Source organism: Vulpes lagopus, chromosome 8 (assembly GCF_018345385.1).
Source record: "Vulpes lagopus strain Blue_001 chromosome 8, ASM1834538v1, whole genome shotgun sequence".
NCBI classification, from domain to species: Eukaryota; Metazoa; Chordata; class Mammalia; order Carnivora; family Canidae; genus Vulpes; species Vulpes lagopus.
In genome coordinates this window covers 96,254,822-96,277,216 of record NC_054831.1, presented here as the reverse complement: position 1 = coordinate 96,277,216, position 22,395 = coordinate 96,254,822, and the positions used below count along the sequence as shown (strand labels likewise).

At 36.4% G+C, this 22,395-nt stretch overlaps 1 protein-coding gene and 1 non-coding gene across 6 annotated transcripts in view; one reads left to right on the top strand and one right to left on the bottom strand.

Annotated features, from left to right (window-relative positions):
- Window positions 1-22,395, top strand: part of PDE4D (phosphodiesterase 4D) — a 1,379,610-nt gene that overhangs the window by 395,505 nt on the left and 961,710 nt on the right. The window lies entirely within an intron of this gene.
- LOC121498295 lies at window positions 537-643 on the bottom strand. The gene has a single exon (XR_005989691.1). It is a non-coding gene; the product is annotated as a U6 spliceosomal RNA (small nuclear RNA).

The following is a 22,395-nucleotide window of genomic DNA, read 5'->3' as shown; positions in this document are numbered from 1 at the left end:
GGGATCCCCACAGTGGTGTTCTAATGTAGCTTTTCTTCTTAAGCTCAATTAGATTTTCTAAATTTTAGATACATTCTTGTATTTACACGAATAATAACTTCATTTTTTTTTTTTGAGACATGGAACAATTTATAAGAAAATTCAAGGAGAACTCGTGTGTCTTCCCTCCTGATGTTCAAAGAAATAGACTGAGCTTTCCTTCTGTTTCTTTCAGTCCAAGTTTACATTTGCAAAGCCAGGTGAAGGGACCTGTAACTGGGCCCAGCCAATCTGTTTTCCTGCCGTCCTTGTCTGCAACATAGATTTTTCTTTTCTTTTCTTTTCTTTTCTTTTCTTTCTTTTCTTTTCTTTTCTTTTCTTTTCTTTTCTTTTCTTTTCTTTTCTTTTCTTTTCTTTCTTTTCTTTTCTTTTCTTTTTTCTTTTCTTTTCTTTTCTTTTTTCTTTCTTTTCTTTTCTTTCTTTCTTTCTTCTTTTTCTTTCTTTCTTTCTTTCTTTCTTTCTTTCTTTCTTTCTTTCTTTCTTTCTTTCTTTCTTTCTTTCTTCTGGAACACTTCACTAATTTGCATGTCATCCTTGCACAGGGGCCATGCTAATCTTCTCTGTATCATTACAATTTCGGTCTGTGTGCTGCCTAAGCGAGCACCAGATTTCACTTTAAAGAACACTTGTCATACCTTAGTGTGGAGGCAAGCAGTAGAGTTTAGCAGTGGAACATGCAAGACACCTCAGCAGTTTTTTATCCCCCCAGAGTTAAAAGACTTGAGGAACATGAGTAAGTGAAATGTGGGCATATATGAGTGAATACATCAGATGTCAGAGGACTGAATTTATTTATGTCAAAAGAGAGCAGAGAATGCTATCCATTTATTACTCTTATTTTTGAAATTGCTTTTCCCTCTTTTATTTTGTTATTTTATTGTCTTTGATCATTGTAGAAGCGTCAGAAATTACAGAAAAGCAAGAAAAATTATAGATGGTGATGGATGACGATGTAATCGTGTGACAGTAAAATGCTTTATTGAGTACTGAGCTCCCTGCTGGATTATAGAAAGAACACATGAATAGATAAAAGCACAACAATTTTCTTTTCACTGTGTCTCGGGAGAAAACAATGCAGATCAGCATAGATGGAAGCAAATGAGATTAGTTAAAAGAAGGAACTTAAATAACATAGACCAAGGCAGAGTAATGATTACGAAAGAGATGACTCACCTAATAAAAGCATAAATGAGAAAAAAGTGTTGTTTCATCTGAGACTTTATTGGTCTTTTTCCTGAGGTGATTTTATGCTTTAGGAAGGAATCACACAGTATAGAATGAGACAGAGAGTTGATAATTATATAGTTAGCTGAATTAAATGATTCTAGATCCCAAATTGAATATTTCATTTTTGTTTTCTAGGTCAACTGTCTACATAGTTTCACTGAACTGAGTTGGTTATAAAAACTCTACTATGCTATTGGGAGACTGCTAATCTCCATGAAATAGGTAGAACTACCATGCAAGAATATGCTGTGTGCAGGGACATACAATAAGTTTTAAAGTATTGATAAAACTTTTAGGGTCATGTAACCTACTCACACACTTAATCACTGTAAGATATAATATAGAAAGTGTGTGGAAAACGTAAATTTCAGACATGAAAAAAGAGGTCATACACACACATGTATGTGCAATAACCTAGCTTTTAAGGAGTCATGGTTAAACATAGATTCTATCTGACTAATCCAACTTCTTAGTAGTAGAACAAAGAACTTCTTTGGAGAAAGAAGCTTTTATTCAACACATGCTTTTCTGAATCTTTCTGAGTTGAGCAAAAAAGGAAACCAGAAAGGCCCAGAAATAACATTGTGTGTATTTATTAGGATTGATTCACTAGTGTGTTTGGTTTTCCATCCTACATAAAGGCATGGGCTTTGCCTAGAGGGTAAGAATTACCTGCAGTTCCTGCTCTCTTTTTTTTAGTTAAGTCCGTAGAATGATGCATTGGGTATACAGAACAGCAGTCGCCAAATGCCCTTGAAAACTCAGGCAAACAGAACACATCACATTTCATTATGTGACCCTGATGAGGCATGACATTTATATTGGGATAAGAAATGCCAATATAATTGAAGGTATTGGAAATGGCCCTTTGAGGAAAGGTGATGAATTATCCATTGCCTTAATCTAAGAAAAGAAGATGGAGAAAAAGTAAAGGAGGGGTTTGATTTCATACGCGAGTGGTTCAATAGATAGCATCTTAATGGATTTTGTGTGGCATGTTCCTAGCTGTTCTTGTGGCCTCTTTTTGGTAAAGAGAGTCAAATGAACAAGCTTGAAAGTCTTCCTATTTTAAAGTGGATGAATGGAAAATGAGGAGATTGCACAGTGGAGGCTGTCTGTGCCTGTTAGTAACACTGCCTGGGTTTCTTCTAATTGAAAACAGTATAGAGCTCAGATTATGAAATTGCTCTGCTCTGAGGGGTAGTTTTGGTTAGTGGCATAAACTCTGGTGCTAGACAGCTTGGTTTCAAATGTTAGTTCCTCTCCTTAATAGCTATGTGACCTTGAGCAAAGTATTTGACCTCTCTTAGTTCTCATTGTCCTCATCCATAAAATGGACACCACAATAAATCATACTTCACAGTTTTGTTTCAAATATTAAATAAATTGATACTATGAAGGTTTTTAGAGCATTTTGTGGCACAATGTAAGCCCTCCATAGATGTTAATTGCTATGGAGATGTATTTTTCCAAAATAAACCTGCTTTATTATTTTTCATCTGATGATGAAACTGATATGTGTTTATTCTTTAGGAGATAGATCTTAGAGATAGAAAAAAGAGAAAAAGTTATTTGAAATCAATTTACCCTCAGATAACTTGGAAGGATAATTTAGGTATTATCCTTCAAGACAGTTTTTTTTGTGTAAAACACATAATGTATAAAAATATATCACGCGCATATCTCATTGGGCCACTCTTCTGCTACTCCATTCCACCAGTAAAATAAAAATGCAAATTAACCTGTGACACCGTCATCTATCTCAATCCAATGGTCCTCAGAGATAGCATCTTCTAGAAAGTTCTTGAGTTCCTCACCCCCTTCTGAATCCCCATTATTATTGTACTCTATGCTCACTTCATGGGGCCCTTAACACATTTGCTTCCTCATTCAGAAAATATTTATTGAATACTTTTTCTGTGTCAGGTATCGCATGAGGTTTGATGTAATAGTGGTCCCTGACTTGATGGAACTTAAATCTTTGGGGAGAAAAAAATGCACTAATCAAATACACAATTTACAAACAGTGGTAAATCTTATAAGGAATGTTCCAGAGTAATTGCTCTGTAAGAAATTCATCTATAGGATGAATTATAAACAACAATAGGAACTGTGATTGCAGAGAGGCTATACGTGTTACAAACCCAGTTATTGTAAGAATAACAATTAGGAGGAGAGAGGAGGATAGGAGGAAGGGAAGGAGAGATAGAAAGAGAGAATGTGAAAACACTAAGATGTTCTTCTTTTTCAAAAAAGAGGAGGGTGAGTTGTCTACTTTTCCTAACACAATATCTTGTGGCTATATAAAGTTTAATAATTATGTTTTCAAGTTATTTCCTACTGTTGATAATAATTATAATTAAATTAATAATTTTAAATAAAAATAATAGTAGTACACAATTCACATTTTTAGGGAAATATTTCTCTCATTTCTCTTCTTTCTATGAACCAAACCATCTATCTAATACATTCTTAGAAAGATGTCTGAAATCATGTTTACCTAACATTAATTAATGCTTTCTGTTTAGTGCTGAAATTGTACAATTGTTTTCATTTCATTCTTGTTCTTTCCTTTATATGTAAATTTTAGGTGAGTATATATCAGCTTTTAAGAAAAGTGGTTTTCCTAAGAAAAAGAGATTGAAGCAATTATGCCCAAATGGTTGTAACAAAAACTCTCTTGAAAGTTGTCTTGAAGATTAAAAATGAGGTATGTAAGGTGCTTGGTACAAAGCCTGAAATACAGTGAGTGCTACATAGGATAACTCTAACTCACTTGTGGGTTTTTGCATTTGATGGACAAAGAGATAGGAGAGGCTGCATGGACGATGGCTGACACAGTTTGGAGCATTTAAGCTTGAAATTCAAGATGATGATGTAGAAGAGGAAGTTCAGAGAATAAGGTTATAAAATAGTTTAATAGCATGAGTATGGAAAGAGAAATGGAGCAAGGAATAACAATACATCGGGAAAAGCTTGCTTACAAACTGTCTTCACGATCACTCTTGTTTATACTACAGAGGGAAGATGGGAGCCTCTACTGCTTTGTATTCAAGGATTTGCATACTGTATTTTTCTTATCTCCTCTGTTAAAGAAGTCTTTAAGGTCTTATAATCTCATTTTTTCTTTTAATACTTTCATAGTTCTGTTTATTACATTTAGGTTTTAAATCCATCTGTAAATGCGATTATGCTTGTGCCATAAAGGATTATATCTTTTTTTCTAAATGGATACCAGTGCTCCCATCACCATATACTGAAATAGCCGTGTTTTCTTCGTCTACTTGAAATGCTACCTTGATTATGGTAAGATTTCCATGTCATTGTAGTAAGTTTTCATAAATACCTGGTCTGGTTTTGACCTGTATTCTGTTCCATAATAAATTTGTCTAGTGCCTTGCCAATACTACCTTTGATTACTGCAAATTTGTATGACTCTACATAAGGCTAGTAAGAATGGAAGAGGGAAGATGGATTGGAGGCTTTTTTTAAAAGCAAGTGAAATTGACAGAATGCTGTGGCTGTTTGTATGCTGATGGTGAGAGAGCAGAATAAAGGGTGACTCCCAGATATCGAGTTGTTTCTATTTGATGGATTATTGTCTTACTGTTGGAGAGGGGAAAAAATGTTCTTATAACTGGGCTCAGAATTAAATTGGCATGAGACAGATCAACAGGAGAAAACCTAGTGTAATTTCATATGTGTGGGGAATTTGCATAAGCATGAGACTCCAAAGACAGTCAGGCAAAATGAATAATATATGTCATCCTGAGTTAAGGAGGAGGTATGGGGTCTGGAACGTCAAAGGGAAGAAAAGCAATTCACAGACATAGAAGAGTAAATGTTTCGTGAACAAATGTTTGCTGGACTGTTCAGAAACAATGGGAGAGAGGCAAGAATTTTAACAAACAGACTTTGCTAAATTCCTCCCTGTCTACCACCTCTGGTTCAAATTATTAGACTGTGGTTATCTATGGTGGCAGCTCTCTTACCGGGCAGGTCCTCTCTCTAAATTATTTTTAGGCAATTAGGAGGAAGGTTAAAACTGCTTCTTGTTTTCGGCTTAAAATAATCTGCCATGCTGAAGTGGCGCATTTTGGGGGGACCTACTTGTAGCCCCTACAACATCAAGAGAAAACAGGTGCAGGAGGAATAAAGAAACAGAAAGAAGAGCTATTATGTGAGGATGGATGGTAAATCAAATTTGAACATAGTATATTTCACTTTCCTGCAAGGTATGCAGGTAGAGCAGACTTGCAGGTCTTGAAGTTGCAACTGGAGATCTAATTTTATGAGTCATCACATGCAGATTGCATTTAAACTATGAGAATGAATGAAATGATTCTAGCAGAGAAGAATGCAAGCAGTGGCTGAAGTAGTCTTCAGTATCACACCTGGGGTGGCTTCCTCTTGTGGCTGATACAATTTTCCCTGTAACACTCTGGCAGGTTCCTCAGGCAGCCTTAGCTTATTGGTACAATCTCTACACACTGCTTTGGGTCTTTTGAATCTCCATACTTGAACCTAAAAGTTCTACAAAATATTCTTACAGTATTTCTGTGATAATGTATCATCTTCAGTATTCTCTGTTTTCTTATTCCAGGAAAATTATTAGTTGGCTGTAGAAACTCTAAGATGAATTTCACCGTGTCTTATTTTTCCTACCTTATTTTTTGTCTTCTAAAGAAATTCTAGAGGCACCTGGGTGGCTCAGTCAGTTAAGCATCTGCCTTTGGCTCAGGTCATGATCCCAGGGTCCTAGGATGGAGCCTTTGTATTGGGCTCCCTGCTTAAAAGGGAGTCTGCTTCTCCCTCTGCTTCCCTCCATTTGTGCTCTTGCTCTCTCTCTCTCTTTCTCTCTCAGTAAATAAATAAAATCCTTTTTAAAAGTTGAAATTCTACTTTCTAGGAATGTCTCTCATATTTAAATATATATATATTTATTTATTTTATTTATTCATGAGAAACACAGAGAGGAGAGAGAGAAAGGCAGAGACACAGGCAGAGGGAGAAGCAGGCTCCACGCAGGGAGCCCGACGTGGGACTCGATCCCGGGTTTCCAAGATCATGCCCTGGGCTGAAGGCGGTACTAAACCGCTGAGCCACCCAGGCTGCTCTCATATTTATATTTTAACCCTTCCATTGACTCTTTTAGCAATCCTGTTTTTATTAGCTCTTTCTTGTTCTCTGATTATTACATTACCATGACATCTTGATTGTGTTATAGTGAAGAAATATTTTCTTACATCTCTCTTAGGATAGTAATTGCAAGTATTAATGAATTTTCTCCAATTTTTTTTCATTTCATTTCTTTTTTTTATTTCTTTTTTTTTTTTTTTCATTTTTTTCTCCTTTGTCTCTTTCAAGGTAGGTTTTCTTCAGATGCCTGATGAGCCATGGTCTTCCTTTTATTCAAGTTCAGGGGATGGAAAGCTGAATGAACTCTGACTTGCATTTTGCTTTAGGGTGATGGTGCTGAATTAATGGTTTGATGGATGATCAGAACATGCCGGATTATGGAGGTCTTTCATGTGGAGCTATTAATATTTCCCTTTATTTACTTATATCAGTGAAGTTTTTGCTTTTAGTGAAGGGACTTCGAATATTTCCCTCTTGCAGTAAGACATAACACCTGGAATGGGTAGTAACTCCTTCTAGATTTAGAGACTTAGAGAAAACTTTTATTATCAGTTCTTCTTTTCACTTCTGTCCTCTTTCCTGACTTCACTGTACTTGATGTTTTGGATTTCTAAACCATCTTGGTTAGACAAGGCAATCTCAATTTCTCTCTCCCTCATTTATATCCCTTTTAGGCACTTCAAACTGTGATTTATTTTACTGTTTCATTAAGTATCATTTTATCTGTCTTAGCACCTTCATTTGTTGAAATCTTCTGTTTTCTGATGACTGTTCCTGTTCCTTGCTACCATTATGGTTTTGTACATTTCTCCTCCCCTTTGCTGGCATCTGTGATGGGAGAGATAATAAATATATACAACCATATTCTAGGAATTTCACATAGGACAGCATATGATACAAGTAATTATCAACTTATGCAGTTATCCCAAGAGCTCAGAATTAGGGAATTAGGAAGGCTGCTAGCAGAATTTAAGAAACCAGAGGTGCAAAGATTACAGACAGTTGCCACTAATGTTCTCAGATGCCCATAACACAAAAGCGAACAGTTCTTAGCAAAATTTTCAGTGTATTATGGGTTTTGCCAAATGCATAATGCCATGTACCTGCCATTGCAGTATCATGAAGAAAAGAAGTACATTCTTGTTGAAAAAAATTATACATATTAGATAATATGAGGATAGGTAGAATTTCTAATTTCATCATTGTTTCTAGTTTCCCACAGAGGCTAGAAACAGTGTACCGATATGGAAGGCATCCGTTCAATAAAATGTGTATGTGTGTATGTGTGTGCGCTTTTTTCAACATGAAGATATGAGTTAAGGTAACCATTCAGGATTCTATAACAATAAATAACTGTGATTTGGAAATTTATTTTTCTTCATAAAAACAAACAAGGAAGATTTTCCTATTATGGTGTTATCATATGGCATCTATCTATCATATTAATGGCAATCCTGGCTTGCACTTTTTGTCTCTAAAATGTTACAGGGAATTAAGAGGCTAGCTATATAGACTCCTTCATTGTATTTTAATAGTAACCTTGCAGATGTTATTATGGAGTATTCTAACATTTATGATCTTTCTTTTACCAGTTCCCTGTTAGCTTCATTCCATAAAAGAGCTTCTTATAGAAATACTTTTTAGTAGGTCTTATTTATTTTATCTTTTCTTCCCCTAGGAAACAAGTTAAGAGTATAGATGGCATTTTCTGAGGATTTTACTTCCATTTATATCTTTATATATTTGGATAGACAATGTTCACAATAATAGTGTTAAAATCCCAAAACAAAAAGAGGAATATTTTATAAAGGATAAATAACTCTTAAGGGGATTTATCATTTAACTCTGAAGGCTTGCTTTCTTTTCTTTTCTTTCTTTTTTCTTTCTTTCTTTCTTTCTTTCTTTCTTTCTTTCTTTCTTTCTTTCTTTCACTTTTCATTATTTTGGTTTGGGAGACTGCTTATAGAATTGTCTTCTCTTAGTATAATATAAAATCAGCAGATTAAATGCAAAAAAGTAAATAAAAATAAAACCAGGAGTGTCCACAGTTTGTTACACTACTCATTTTTATCATACTCAAGTGGAATTTTAATGATTCTGAGACAGGAGTGAGAGCAATCACCGTCACTTAAAGTGCTCAGAGCTTTAGTTACACGTTCAGGAGCTTTTAAAATCTCACCACTTTTTCAAATGTCCTTTATTTTATTTTTTTAAAAAGATTTATTCACTTATTTGAGAGAGAGAGTGCATGCAAAAGTGGGAGGAGCAGAGGGACAGGAAGAGAAAATCTCAAGCAGACTCCATGCTGAGCACTGAGCCTAAGGCGGATTCAATCTCACGACCCTGAGATCATGATCTGAGCTGAAACAGGAGTCAGTTGCTTAAATGACTGCACCACCCAGGTGCCCTCAGGTGACCTTTAAACATCAACTTTTGGCCCCTTGCTTTTTCGTGGGTTTGGCTAATTGAGGGTCAGTTGTACGGTATTTCCTTGTGATTTTTTTATACTTCAAACAGAGGATCTAAACCCAACAATCTGTAAAACAGCAGATTTGGAGAATCTTACTAAGTTTCTGTCCAGAACAGTCATACTTGTACAAACATTTTGTATCAACATGATTGCAGTCAGTTGTAATACTGTGTTCCAAACCTAGAAATGAGAATTATGTAACTTAACTTCTTTGTGAATATGTCATCTCCTTCCCTTCAGATGAAAAAATGGCCTTCATTATAAATACCTATATCCAGACCTCATCTAAATACAAGAACAAAACACTGAAGTTAGGAATCTGGTATTATTTTTATGTTAGTTATTTAACTCAGTATTTATGGAGTGGAAGACAGTGTGCTCATCAAATAATCTGACCTCAGTGATCTCACAGCTAGCTAGTGAGAGAGACCAGCCCAGAAATAAGAAAATAAGAGCAATATAATATTCTAAATGGAAGCTAGAGATAGTACCCTAGGGCTGGGAAAGGGTTATTGAGGAGGAAGCGAATGAGGAAACGCTTATGAGAGGAGGTATTAGCAGATCTGGCTATTTACAGATGTGAAAGATTTATTTTGGTTGATAAAGGATAGATTGAAGGAGGGTTTCATGGTTTTGGGGGGCAAAGAGTGCATATTGGAATCACAGGTATATTAGCTAAGGCCAAGTATGTGGAGGAATCTGAGTATTTTAGTGTTGCTAAAACAAAACAATAGGTCATGGAGTAATGAGAAATAAACCTGAGGGGCTGGCTGAGAGGGATCAGCTCCAAAGGAACTAATAATCCTGTTGTGATGCTTAGGGTGGGAGGGGCTCAAAGGGCTCAAAAGATACTGAAGTATGTTCAGCAAGGGAGAGAAATGGATGGAATTGTGCTTTTCAAAGATTGTTGGTTGCACAAAGAACAAGTTTAAGAGGCAAAAGATCAATTAAAATGTTTTAATAGCCAAAGTAAGACCTCAGAACCTGTCCAAAGGTGGCCAGAAAGGAGGCAAGGTACATTAGATCTAAAAAATTAGAAAGTAAAAATCAGTATTACTTGCTGCTTCTTTGGTTGCTGAGAGTGAGAGACAGTCAGGAATGATGTCTGTAATTCTAGCTAGGTTTCCTGGGTGGATGATTGTACTGTCGGGGGTGGGGAGAGAAGAAAATAGGACAAGAGTAGCCTGGCTGGTTCATTGAGTGAAGTATGTGACTCTTGGTTTTGGGGTTGTGAGTTCAAGCCCCACGATGGGTGCAGAGATTACTTAAAAATAAAATCTTAAAAAAAAATGAGCTGGTTTGAGGGGGAAGATAGTTAAATTTGAGCATGTTGCCTTTGAGGTTCCTGTGAGACACACAGTCTGCAAAGACTGGTAAGCATTGAAGTGTACACGTTGCAGCTGGAGGTACATACATAGAAGTCATCAGATATAAGCTGCTGTTAAATCTGTAAGAGTGAATGAGTTTATTCTGTGAAAGTGAGGTGGGCTGGGATCCTAGGAACACTAAATTTTAATAGATGCATGACAGAAGAAGAGTCCTGTAGAACATTCTTTGTGGAAGGGGCAAGAAACTACCCTCCTGGTTTTTGAGGATCTATAGCCTCAGTTTCATTTTGGGAAAATTTTTGTTGCCAATTTCTGTTGATTTCATGACGTTCTTTTAAAGTTTTCTCATGACTAAATTCTACCAGCATACTTTAGGCCTCTAAGGCATATGAGCTTTCAGATGCCTCATTGCAGATGACCCACATGACTGCATGTGAAGATAAGCATATCCTAACACTTGTGTTTTGTTACTTTTCAAGTTTTAAACTTTTGGATATTTGCTGGATTGATTACCAGTCTCTATCTCCATCTTGCATAACACCTTCATACCTTTTCCTGTCATCATCTCAGTGTCCATTAGTTTCTAATTTCTTCTGTGCAAAGACTTTGCTTTCATCAAGCATGAGCTGTCATTCAATTACCTATCTCTATCATAGAAGAGCCCACTATTTTTATTAATCTTAAAGTATGGCTAAAATTTCAATTCTAAAACAATTATTTATATATGTAAGAAAGGTTTTCTGGTGAGATGTTAAATGTGCTATCCAACGAAATCTTTAGATAAACACTGAACTTTAATAAAATGGGTGTAAGTTCTCCCCATCCATAGAAAGTCATAATAATATCAAAGTAGAAATTTGTGTGTCTGCACACACATGCATGTATGCTGCTGTGCACACAGGGCAGCTTGCATGTGCAAAATGTTGACCACCAAATGCAGTTGTAAATGAAAAGTCATAGATTCTAAAAACTGGAAAGGATACTTTATTTTAAAGAGACAGAAACTCGGGATCCCTGGGTGGCGCATGGGATCCCTGGGTGGCGCAGCGGTTTGGCGCCTGCCTTTGGCCCAGGGCGTGATCCTGGAGACCCGGGATCGAATCCCACGTCGGGCTCCTGGTGCATGGAGCCTGCTTCTCCCTCTGCCTGTGTCTCTGCCTCTCTCTCTCTCTCTGTGACTATCATAAATTAAAAAAAAAAAAAAAAAAAAGAGACAGAAACTCGGGCCCAGAAAGATAAGGTAAGTTGCCAAACATTGAGAGCAGAGCTCAGAACTTGAGCCCCTTAACTTCTCTTTTGGAATATATCATTGTACTTTCAAATTAGAGATACATGGAATCATAGAATGAGAAGAATCTGTGATTATGCAGAGCTCACTTACAGCACAGTCACCTAATCTAAACACTCTGCTGTCTCTCTTGCAGGGGAAATTCACACACTGATCACTGATGTTGGCCATGTACTTTCTATGAATTGTGTCACTGCTGCTGCTCCTCCTCTTTCTGTCATTCATATATGACAGACATAGAGCAGAGTTTCAGTATAAACTTCTATTTGGGGGGTTCATGCTTCCAATTCTCAGTATTGCCTATAAGCCTCATTTGGGAAAGACATTTATTTTTTTTTAAAGATTTTTATTTATTTATTCATGAGAGAGAGAGAGAGAGACAGGCAGAGGGAGAGGCAAGCTCCCTGTGAGGAGCTCGATGCAGGATTAGATCCCAGGACCCCCAGGATTGCGACCTGAGCCAAAGGCAGATGCTCAACCACTGAGCTACCCTTTTCCACCCTGGAAAAGACATTTAATATAGGCCAGTGATCTTTTGTATTTTGAGTTGAGCTAGAAAATGCAGTGATGATGACTTCAAGGAAGACTCCGTATTTTACTGACAATGAAGAAGTCAGGCATTTTTTAGGAGGAGAAGTTGAAATATGATTCATACATAAATTGGTACTGTCTTTTACAAGTTTTTGACATGGCAATTACCCAGGTTTTATACTGAAATCAGTTGAAAGGCAATGAGCAGCCACTGAAGGGCTTCTTATCACCCTATGGTATCATTAGGAAAATTGTACAGCAAGGATACGGAAGTTCATGGTACTTCCTTCTTTTATTAGTGTTTGTATATTGTCTTTATTCACTTTTCTTTTCTTCCCTTCTTTACCTCTCATCTCTTACCTCCCTTCCATCTTGGGTTCATTGTTAAGCTTTTACCTTTTCTTTTCCCATTTGTAAGTGATTTTGCTTTTTTCTGTTATCACCCTCTCCATGCTGTGGTATTTGATGCAGATGGCATAGAGTAGAGGATCACAGCACAGGCTCTGCGGTCAAACTTCCTGGCTTTGAGGCCTAGCTCCACAACTTACTGGTTCACCTTGGGGAAGTCACCTAACTTTAGGCTCTTTCAATTTTCTTATCTTTTACGGATAATTCTTTCTACTGCCTAAGAGTTATTATGTGGATGAAGTGAGAAAATATATGAAAGTGCTTAGGACAAGGCATGGTACCTAGCTACTTTTATATGTGCAATATATGCATATTTTATTATATATAATACATCTTGTGTAATATACTATATATGCAATTTTTTATATATACAATTTATTGTTACTGGAAAGGAGACTCGGCTGGGTTGTTTTAGACCAGTATTTTTTTTTTAAGATTTTGTTTATTTATTCATGAGAGATACAGAGACATAGGCAGAGGGAGAAGCAGGCTCCACGCAGGGAGCCCGACATGGGACTTGATCCTGGGTCCCCAGGATCATACCCTGGGCTGAAGGCAGCGCCAAACCGCTAAGCCACCAGGCCTGCCCGAGACCAGTTTTTATAATTTATTTATCTTTGGTTTGAAGGAAGGTGTGAGAAATGAACTACAGAGATGTGTGCACACCTTAAAGACATTAGCCACATTGATTTCCCCTTGTTCTCTCTCTCTGCACAGACTCCTATGCAAATTTGTCATTGTTTCTGAGTGTTTGGAGCTTACATGAAACAGCAGAGGGAAGTACCTCTGTGTGAGCAGAAATTTCTTTGGTAGACTACTAAGGTTTTATTTTTTTGTGATTTTATACTACAGCTTTTTTTTTTTAAGATAGTAAATGTAACAGATATTTTCAGTCTATAATATGATATAAGAGAATCCTACTCAATCAAAAGGTATATGGTCCCTTCCCTCCAAGAGCTGTCCGCCTTCTGAGAAAGCTAAATAATAGGCAGTTTGGAATATATGACTGTATTTGTTGATGCCACTGATCTTTGTGATGTCCTACATGAATCTTTTCCCCCTCTTCTTACTCCTTGATAATGACTTCACAACTGTAATTACCTCTTTATATTTGTTGAGTTGCTTCTTGCCGTCTATGAATATTGTAGCATTCTGGACAGAGCTAAATTTTAGAATGTCTTAGGAATGTGTTAGTTGTCCAATCTTACTCCCTTTCCCCACAGTCTTTGTTTTAATTTATTTTGTTTTGTTTTGTGTGTTTCCTGTAGGTGGAAATAACCCAGGCAAGAGAATAACATTTGATACAGAACCAAATATGCTTATTTAGGAGAAAATAAAGTGAAAAGGCTATGGTCTTTTTTTTTTTTTAAGTATTTATTCATGAGACACAGAGAGAGAGAGAGACAGAGACAGAGACAGAGACAGAGACAGAGACACAGGCAGAAGGAGAAGCAGGCTCCATGCAGGGAGCCTGAGGTGGGACTCAATCCCAGGTCTCTAGGATCACACCCTGGGCTTCAGGCGGTGCTAAACCACTGCACCATCGGGGCTACCCGAAAAGGCTATGGTCTTAATGAGCATCCTTTGGTTGAGAATTTGGTTATTTTCAAATGTTACCATTAAAATTGTATTCCATGTTTGTAACCTTGTCCTGGCAAGGCACAAAAGGATCTCTGGTTGCCTATGCTTTCCCCTATGTATGGTTTGCTCTTAGCGGGTGGCTAAGATGTGACCAAGAGTGATCCATCTTTTTCCGAACAGAAATGGAAGCTCAGGACAACAGTACCCTAAAAGTACTGTAAAGAATTATGATTATAGGTACAAAATTCTAAGAAGAAATAAGCCATGGGCAGCCTGGATGGCTCAGTGGTTTAGTGCCACCTTCAGCCCAGGGTGTGATCCTGGAGACCTGGGATCGAGTCCCATGTCAGGCTCCCTGCATGGAGCCTGCTTCTCCCTCTGCCTGTGTCTCTGCCATTCTCTCTCTCTTTCTCTGCGTCTCTCATGAATAAACAAATAAAAAATCTTTAAAAAAAATAGAAAAAAGGATATCCCTGGGTGGCTCAGTGGTTTAGCACCTGCCTTTGGCCCAGGGCGTGATCCTGGAGTCCTGGAATCGAGTCCTGCGTCGGGCTCCCTCCATGGAGCCTGCTTCTTCCTCTGCCTGTGTCTCTGCCTCTCTCTCTCTCTCTCTCTCTCTAGGTCTATCATGAATAAATAAATAAAATCTTAAAAAAAATAGAAATAAGCCAAACACAAGACCACCAACCAACATTTTCACTTTTCAACCAGTGGGATAGACACCATAGATATATGTATATTTTGTGTGTAGCTATATAATATACATATTAATGTGTATATATAAAATAACACAGGGGACAATAAGTGTGTGTGTGTATATATATATGTATATGTATTGGCCTCTTATTTTAAATTATATTTTTAAGATTTTATTTTATTCTTTTTTTTTAAGATTTTATTTTTATATTCATGAGAGACACAGAGAGAGAGAGGCAGAGACACAGGCAGAAGGAGTAGCAGGTTCCCTATGGGGAGCCTGATACGGGATTAGATCCCAGGACCCCAGGATCCAACCTGAGCCAAAGGCAGATGCTCAACCACTGAGCCACCCAGGCGTTCCTACTTTGTTCAGCTAAAATAAAGTATTCTACTTCATAGAGAGAAGGGAGTTTTCTTTGTGAAATTTCACAGTTATTAAAGAATTCCAGGTTCATCTAATTTTAAGTAGGAATGTTAAAGAAGCTAAAAGCACCTTATTGCTTAAAATATTACCTCATATGTCTTGAAGTTAATGAAACAAGAGTGCACATTTAGGGTACTGAGAGAGTTAATGCCAGTGTTTATTATCTGACAAATTACTTAGGGACTGAGTCTGGCATTGTGAAATAGGTCATAATAAGGTGACATTAGTCTTGAATGAACATACACATAATATCACCTATACCAATAATATATAATTGGTCATTATGCTTTTTATTACCTCATACCCTAAATGCCAATTTGAATGATTAAGAACATGGATAAAATGTCCATGAAGTGTAAGTCTCTGCGTAATAGTTGGATATAATCAAAATGAGAGCTGATTAATTCATTTGGTCAAAGTTACAATAAAATAAATGACATGGAATGTAGCTGTACACAACTTTAATTAGGATATTGTCATTCTGTGTCCAAAGGTGGAGTCTTCAGCCACCCAGCAGGCTCATCAGCATTTACCTTTTATTAACAGAAAAAAATGGATGAGAGGGTAAAGACAGATGATGACGTCTCACTTCACTATGAGAAAAGCAGGCTGCAGCTTGTGTTCTGCTGGTGACATTAGCACGTTTGTCCTTTTATACAATACACTTGTACCAAAAAAGAGGTATTGATTCCTGTGTGTGTGTATGGTGAACTATGTCTTTATATTAGAAAAACTCAAAAGAGAATTATGCTTAGATCCTAATAAAATAGGAAATTTGTGGCTGATAGAAGGTACAGATTGGTAAATGAATCCAGTGTTGCACTTTGTGAAATTTAAGGAATTCACCTCAAGAAGTAAAGACAGGAAACTTCAAAGAGGACCTGTTTGCGGTTTGGTGAATAGAGTGGATTAGGCATTCAAAATCTATTTCTAAATGAATGATAAAATATAGCATTTAAAATATAATCAGAGTTTATTTTCTACAACATATATAGTATGTTCCAGGATACCTGAACCACCATCGTGCTGCATCTGGTTGTTTGTCATCATCCAAAAGACAATGAAGAAACTTCAATACAGTGGTATAATTCCTCAGGGTATAATTTTACTGCTGAAGAAAGGACATCTGTAGGTTTTTGATAAGCCTAGAAAGTGTCTTAAAATCAGAAATTGTACAGAATTATTTTGGTGTGGATTAAACTAAATACACAGGATTACATGGTTTCGGGGTCAGAGACATCTTAGACAATCATGCCAAGATGATTATATTATATAGGCTTTTTAAAAAATAGGTATGACTTGCAAGAAAAATGTGGAACCTACTAATTCTTCCTCAGTCTTCAAAATAATGGTGATATATCATTTATATTTCATTTTGATTGTTTAACTTTTGTGTATCAATTTGTATAATACTAAAAGTAGTCATCTTAAGATATTGTAGTGTTCTATATGTTAACTATACTGTAATTAAAATAAAATAAAAAAAGATCTTTTAGTGGTATTTAAGAAATCCCTTTAAGACTGAAAACATGTCAGAGTAAAATCGTGTCATTTATATTCCATACTTTGGTACTAGCTTTGATTTCTTCAAGTGAAAATTAATGTACCTAAAAAGGTTAGGAGTCCTGTGCTTTCAGAATGTGCTGTCTCTTTTATAATATTCATTTAATTTAATTAATTATTTTTGGAATTATTTGTCTAAAATCTGTCTTCTCTCTTTCACTAGAAGCTTTATCAAGGCAGAGAGCATTCAATGAATAAATGGGCTTAGAGTAGAAGATGTGTTATTAGTGAGAGCCAATGATAAATTTATAAATTAATCTCTAATTTTAACCTAAGACAAATTAGGGACAATTTATGAAACTTAAAACTTTATGTAAAGATCTCTTGCCTATAAAATGGAAATAAAAATGCTCATCCTTTATTTCTCTGTTGAAATGTTATGAGAATAGCTTGGAAAAATGTTCAACTAAGCTTTTTAGTTCTACACTTTTTACATCTATTAAAAGTGAATTTGTAGGCACTAAACATTTTAATTTATAATGCTTATAATATTCTCTGACTCCCTAAGCTTTAGGATTTTATAATTGCTTTCTCTCTCCCCATCCCTACCCACAAAATGGCATTAACATGACTATATTCTTGCTTTGGTTTTTTACTATGACAGAAAACCCTAAATAATATCCTATCTGAATTAACGTAGCATGCAGGTAATTGAAGTACATTGGATATTTCTGGTCTCAGATAATACCTCACAGTGAATTCCCATCCTTGAAACCAAAGATGACATTAAGGTTTATCATAAATTAAAATATTTAGACATAGTATATACATTTTGGATTTCTGCTTCATGTCCTCTGTGTCTCTCCTTCCTGTCCTCACCCTAAAGGAATGAATGAAATTCTAAGACCATTTATAAACAAAACACTGTTTGGTTTGAGTAAACCCTGAAGTGTCCAAGTTGGGGATCATTTCCTGGATTGAATTCATTTACACAAGTTAGGCACCCAGGCCTGTGAGGACATGAGGGTAACTAGGCAACAAAAGCTCTTGCTTGGTCTCTTTGATGGGGTAACAAAACTGACTTCAGTGTTATGTCATAAAGGAGACTTAGGATTTCTTCATTTTTCCCCCTAGAATTCCAAGAATTTTTTGAATTCCCTGATGTTCTTTTAACAAGATATTAAAGTATGAATATATATTCCCTTTTGGATATATTCATGAGAGTTTGCAGAGAAAGTTGAATAAATGATTAGGTTAATGGCCTGTGTAAATTTACCAACACCTTTCCCTATCTCATCAGCCACACTGTTTGAGTTACTGTGATGCACTCTGCTGATGAGCATATACCCTTTTTTATCAAATACAGGAATTACCATATGTCAGGGGACCCGATGTTGCTGAAAATAGAACTTCCTTGTGATACCTTGAAGGTGCTGATGTGTTAAATTATCATGTGCTAAGTGTCCATATAAGAATATGTGCATGAATAGTAAGACATTTGCACCTGGCTGCAGTGATAACCCATGATTTGAAATACATGTATTTATCTTATGACTTTGCATTTGATTTCTCATAGTTTCTTTAAATAATTATTCTCTCTGAAAACTAGCAAAAATTCTGTCAGGTTCGCATAAGTACATTTGTTGCATATCAAACAAAAATGAATATGATACTTTCAAGTAACGATGAGAGTTGATGACTGTGATATTTCAAATTCTATTTTGAAACTCATTAGTCAATGTCTTATATTATTGGTGGCTATTAAATTCTGTAGGCCTAAGCAAACTAAGAAGGATATAATTAATTTTACTGCTGCATAACTTTAAAAATTAGATTTAATATCTTGGGAATGATATGTGGCACTGGTAGAAAAGCCAGTGGTAGGCATATTAGACAGCCAAAGACTTTCTTGTGCCAAGCCCCATGCTTGGGAAGCCCGCATGGTACCACTTAGATGCCCTTGGCAATGCAGTTGTGGAAATGAGCCTTTCTGGGCTCTTCCTTCCCAAGAGCTGAGTGAGTCATTTGATATGATTATTAGACCCTCTCTGTTGAAGAGCAGAGGTGGCCACACTAAACTCTTGTCATTGAAGAAGGGCTTACTACATTATTTTCATGAATCTAATTCATTATACAGACCGTCATATTGTTTGGACAATCCTTAGGTATGTCTAGATTATATTATTATATTTGATTTTTGAAAAGACTCAGTATAACCTGATGGAAGGAAGAGGAAAATCACAATCACACAGGATTTGGCTCCTGGTTGTCATAGTGAATCTCACTATGAACATGGGCAAGTGATTTTATTGCTCTGAGCCTTATTTTCTTCATCTGTAAAATAGTGATAACGGTCTCTCTCCAAGAAGCTTAAAGTAAGCATTAATTGTGTTAATGCATGTAAAAAAGACTTGCAGAGGCCCCGCCTCCAGTAGGTGCCCAGTAAACTACTACTCAGGCCGATAATTTAATCAGTAGGCTGACATTTGCACATTATGGCTTTCCAGAATGTTTTCCTGGGACCACGTGGAACTCTCTTGGTTACACAGTTGTGATGGCTCCAGGACTATGTCTGGAATCCAATCTGATTGCTTGATGCCCTGATGTACAAGTTCTTAAATAATTTAAATATCATCTTTAATCATTGCCATATTGCAGAGAGGCAGAGAAAGAGTTATGGGATGCAATGCATGTAAAGCACCTAGTGTCATGAATTATGTGTAGTAATGATAGATATTATCATAACTTTTATTACCTCCCATGGTAGGCTGAATAATGGCTCCCAAAAGATGTCCATATTCTAATATATTCATGAATATATTACCTTACATGGCAAAAAGGACTTTACAGATATGATTAATTTAAGGATCTTGGGAAGGGAGAGGATGCTCAATGATTCAGCAAGGCCTTAAATATAATCAAAATAGGCCTTTTGTAAGAGAGACAAAGAGGTAAGAGATGTAAGAAGGCACTGTGACAGCACAAGTAGAAATTGGTGTGGTGTGGCCACAAGCCAAGGAGTGTTGGTAGCCTCTAGAAGCTATGAGAAGTACAGATTACCCCCTGGCATCTACAGAAAGAAACAAGCCTGCCAAAATCTTACTTTTAGCTCTATAAAACTTATTTTGGACTTCTGACCCCCAAAGTATAAGAGAATAAATCTGTGCTGTTTTAAGCCACTAAGTTGTGGTAATTGGTTGTGGAGGCAATGGGAAACCTATACATTTCCCATCCATAACCCTATTTCTAAGAGTTGAACTCATAACCAGCCCCCGAAACTCTCCTTCACCTACATGGTTTTTGTTTTTGCATATAGGCTCTTCTTACCCACTCCTACCCCTCCCACAATATTATCCTTTTGACATCTTCTCCACCTCAAGTATTCTTATGTATCCTCTGAAAGACCAGTTTGTAAGATAAAGTCTGCTAGTAAAGAAAGTAGCCTTAAGACTTCTTTGAAACCTTGTAGTCCTTTACCTATAACTCATGAAAAGGATTGTGAGATAACAATATATATTATTTTTATTTCATCCAAGAATGATACCCTAGACATACTTTTAGTGGAGGAAAAAAAACTAGGAGTAAACCTTTTATTTAACCCCACGTGCCTATTGCCAAATTTCTCTCTGTGCTGTACTTTCACCACATGACTTCTAGAAGTTGTATTGATAACTGGGATGTGACATGTTCCTTTGACTCATCCAGATGGTGTGAAAATGCTTCCCTCCAGAAACCCCACACGGATTTGCAACATGCAACATGCAAATGCAACATGTTGCATGGGACAGACTTTCTTAGTCAAGGTGTCATCAAAAATGAAGGGCACCTCAGCCTGTGAGATGGGTAAAATTAACTAATACTGAGATTAATAGTTAAGGCTTATGACAATTACTTAACTAGTGAGATCTTAGAGCTAGCTAATATAATTTACTCTTTATTATGGTAAAAAATACACAACATAAAATTTACCATTTTCTTCACTATTTTATTAGAGTATGTTTTGAGTTCCTGAATGTAGGAATGGTAGGATAACCAAGAAAAATTATTTCATGTAGAACCATCAATAGTAACTTTGTAAGAGAGGTTTGAATGTCTTTTATTTAAAATTCCTACTGCAAAACTCTTCAAAACCTGAAATGATCACTGGTAGTTATCAAACACTGGTGATAAATCGCTGAGGATTTTTGTTTTGGTTCCCAGTATATAACCAAAGAGAATTTTGACAGTGAAAGGAAATGCTGACAGTCTCTCAAGGAAAATTGGTGCTTCACCAAAATAGCACAGATGAAAAGTGAGACACTTTACCCGTGATGTGTAGATCTCAGTGGATATAAACTCAGTTAAAAGTATACTGGGAGGGAGAGACTTTGGGCAGACCTTTACCTAGATATTTGTTTTTTGTTTTTTTTTTTTTAATGATAGTCACAGAGAGAGAGAGAGAGGCAGAGACACAGGCGGAGGGAGAAGCAGGCTCCATGCACCGGGAGCCCGACGTGGGATTCGATCCCGGGTCTCCAGGATCGCGCCCTGGGCCAAAGGCAGGCGCCAAACCGCTGCGCCACCCAGGGATCCCATACCTAGATATTTGTTTTGGGAAACCTGGAGATAATTTCTAATCACAATAGCACTGTCATAGGAGTCAGAGACTTGATACACAGATATTTTATTTGGTGGTAGCAACTATGGCTTACTCACATAATGTTGCTAAATGAAGTTTTCTGCTTCAAATTACATATTAAGTTTCTACCTGCAAAGACAAATATTTTAGAAGAAGAAGAACTGCCCTTCTTCAAAATATGCAATATGGATTTCAAAGACAGATGTAGTTCTTCTGTTTGAGGAATTCTGAATAGCAATAAAGTTCAACAAGCTTATGTGCCATCTTTTGCTTAACATGCTCACCTAAAAGGACTTGTGACAAAGTAGCCTGGAGGGGTGGGGATAATATGTTTTAAATGACTGCTGTGTGGAAAGCTATATGGCAGGTGCTTCACATATGTTATCTCATTCGATTCTCAAAACTATCTTATACAGTAAATTATCCATACTATACCAGCTCAGAAGACCCAGCTCAGAGAAGTTAAATGACTTCCGTTGAAGGGGGGCAATTTGAACACAGGTCTGTACTATTCTAAAGCTCACAGTGTGTTCTGTATGACACCAAAGTAACATATTATGGGAATGAGCATCTTTTTCATTGAGAACAAATGAGTATACGCTGTCTTACCTTTTTAGTTTTGGAATGGCTCAGAAAATAGAGTGTTTTGATGTCATCAGTGAGAAGTTAAAAATACTATAATTCTACAGATAAGAACATGATAGAGAAGTAGAAATTATGAGGTTAAGTTTTACCAAAGTAAAAAGCCTGAATTATTCAGTGTTACTGTACACATTTACCAAATGAAATGAATAAATGTCAACTTACTACAGCCTAAGAATAGATTTATATTCTCTCCAATAAATCATTAGTTCCTTTGGCCATTATATTCATCAGAGTCATCATATTTCTTAAATACAGCTTAATCTATAATAAGATTTTACTGTATGTCTCTGAATTACCAAATTCTATTTCCAAAGCTCTATTAAAAAGATCATTTATAATGTCTTTCACTAACTAGCTGATAATAAAACACTTCCTTAGATAATAGCTAGAAAGTAAAGGTGATTTTTATTATTACTTACAATTTGCTTTAACTTCACTGTTAGTATATAGTATATGTCTTATATATGCAATTATATCAGGTTTTGAGCATTTTGT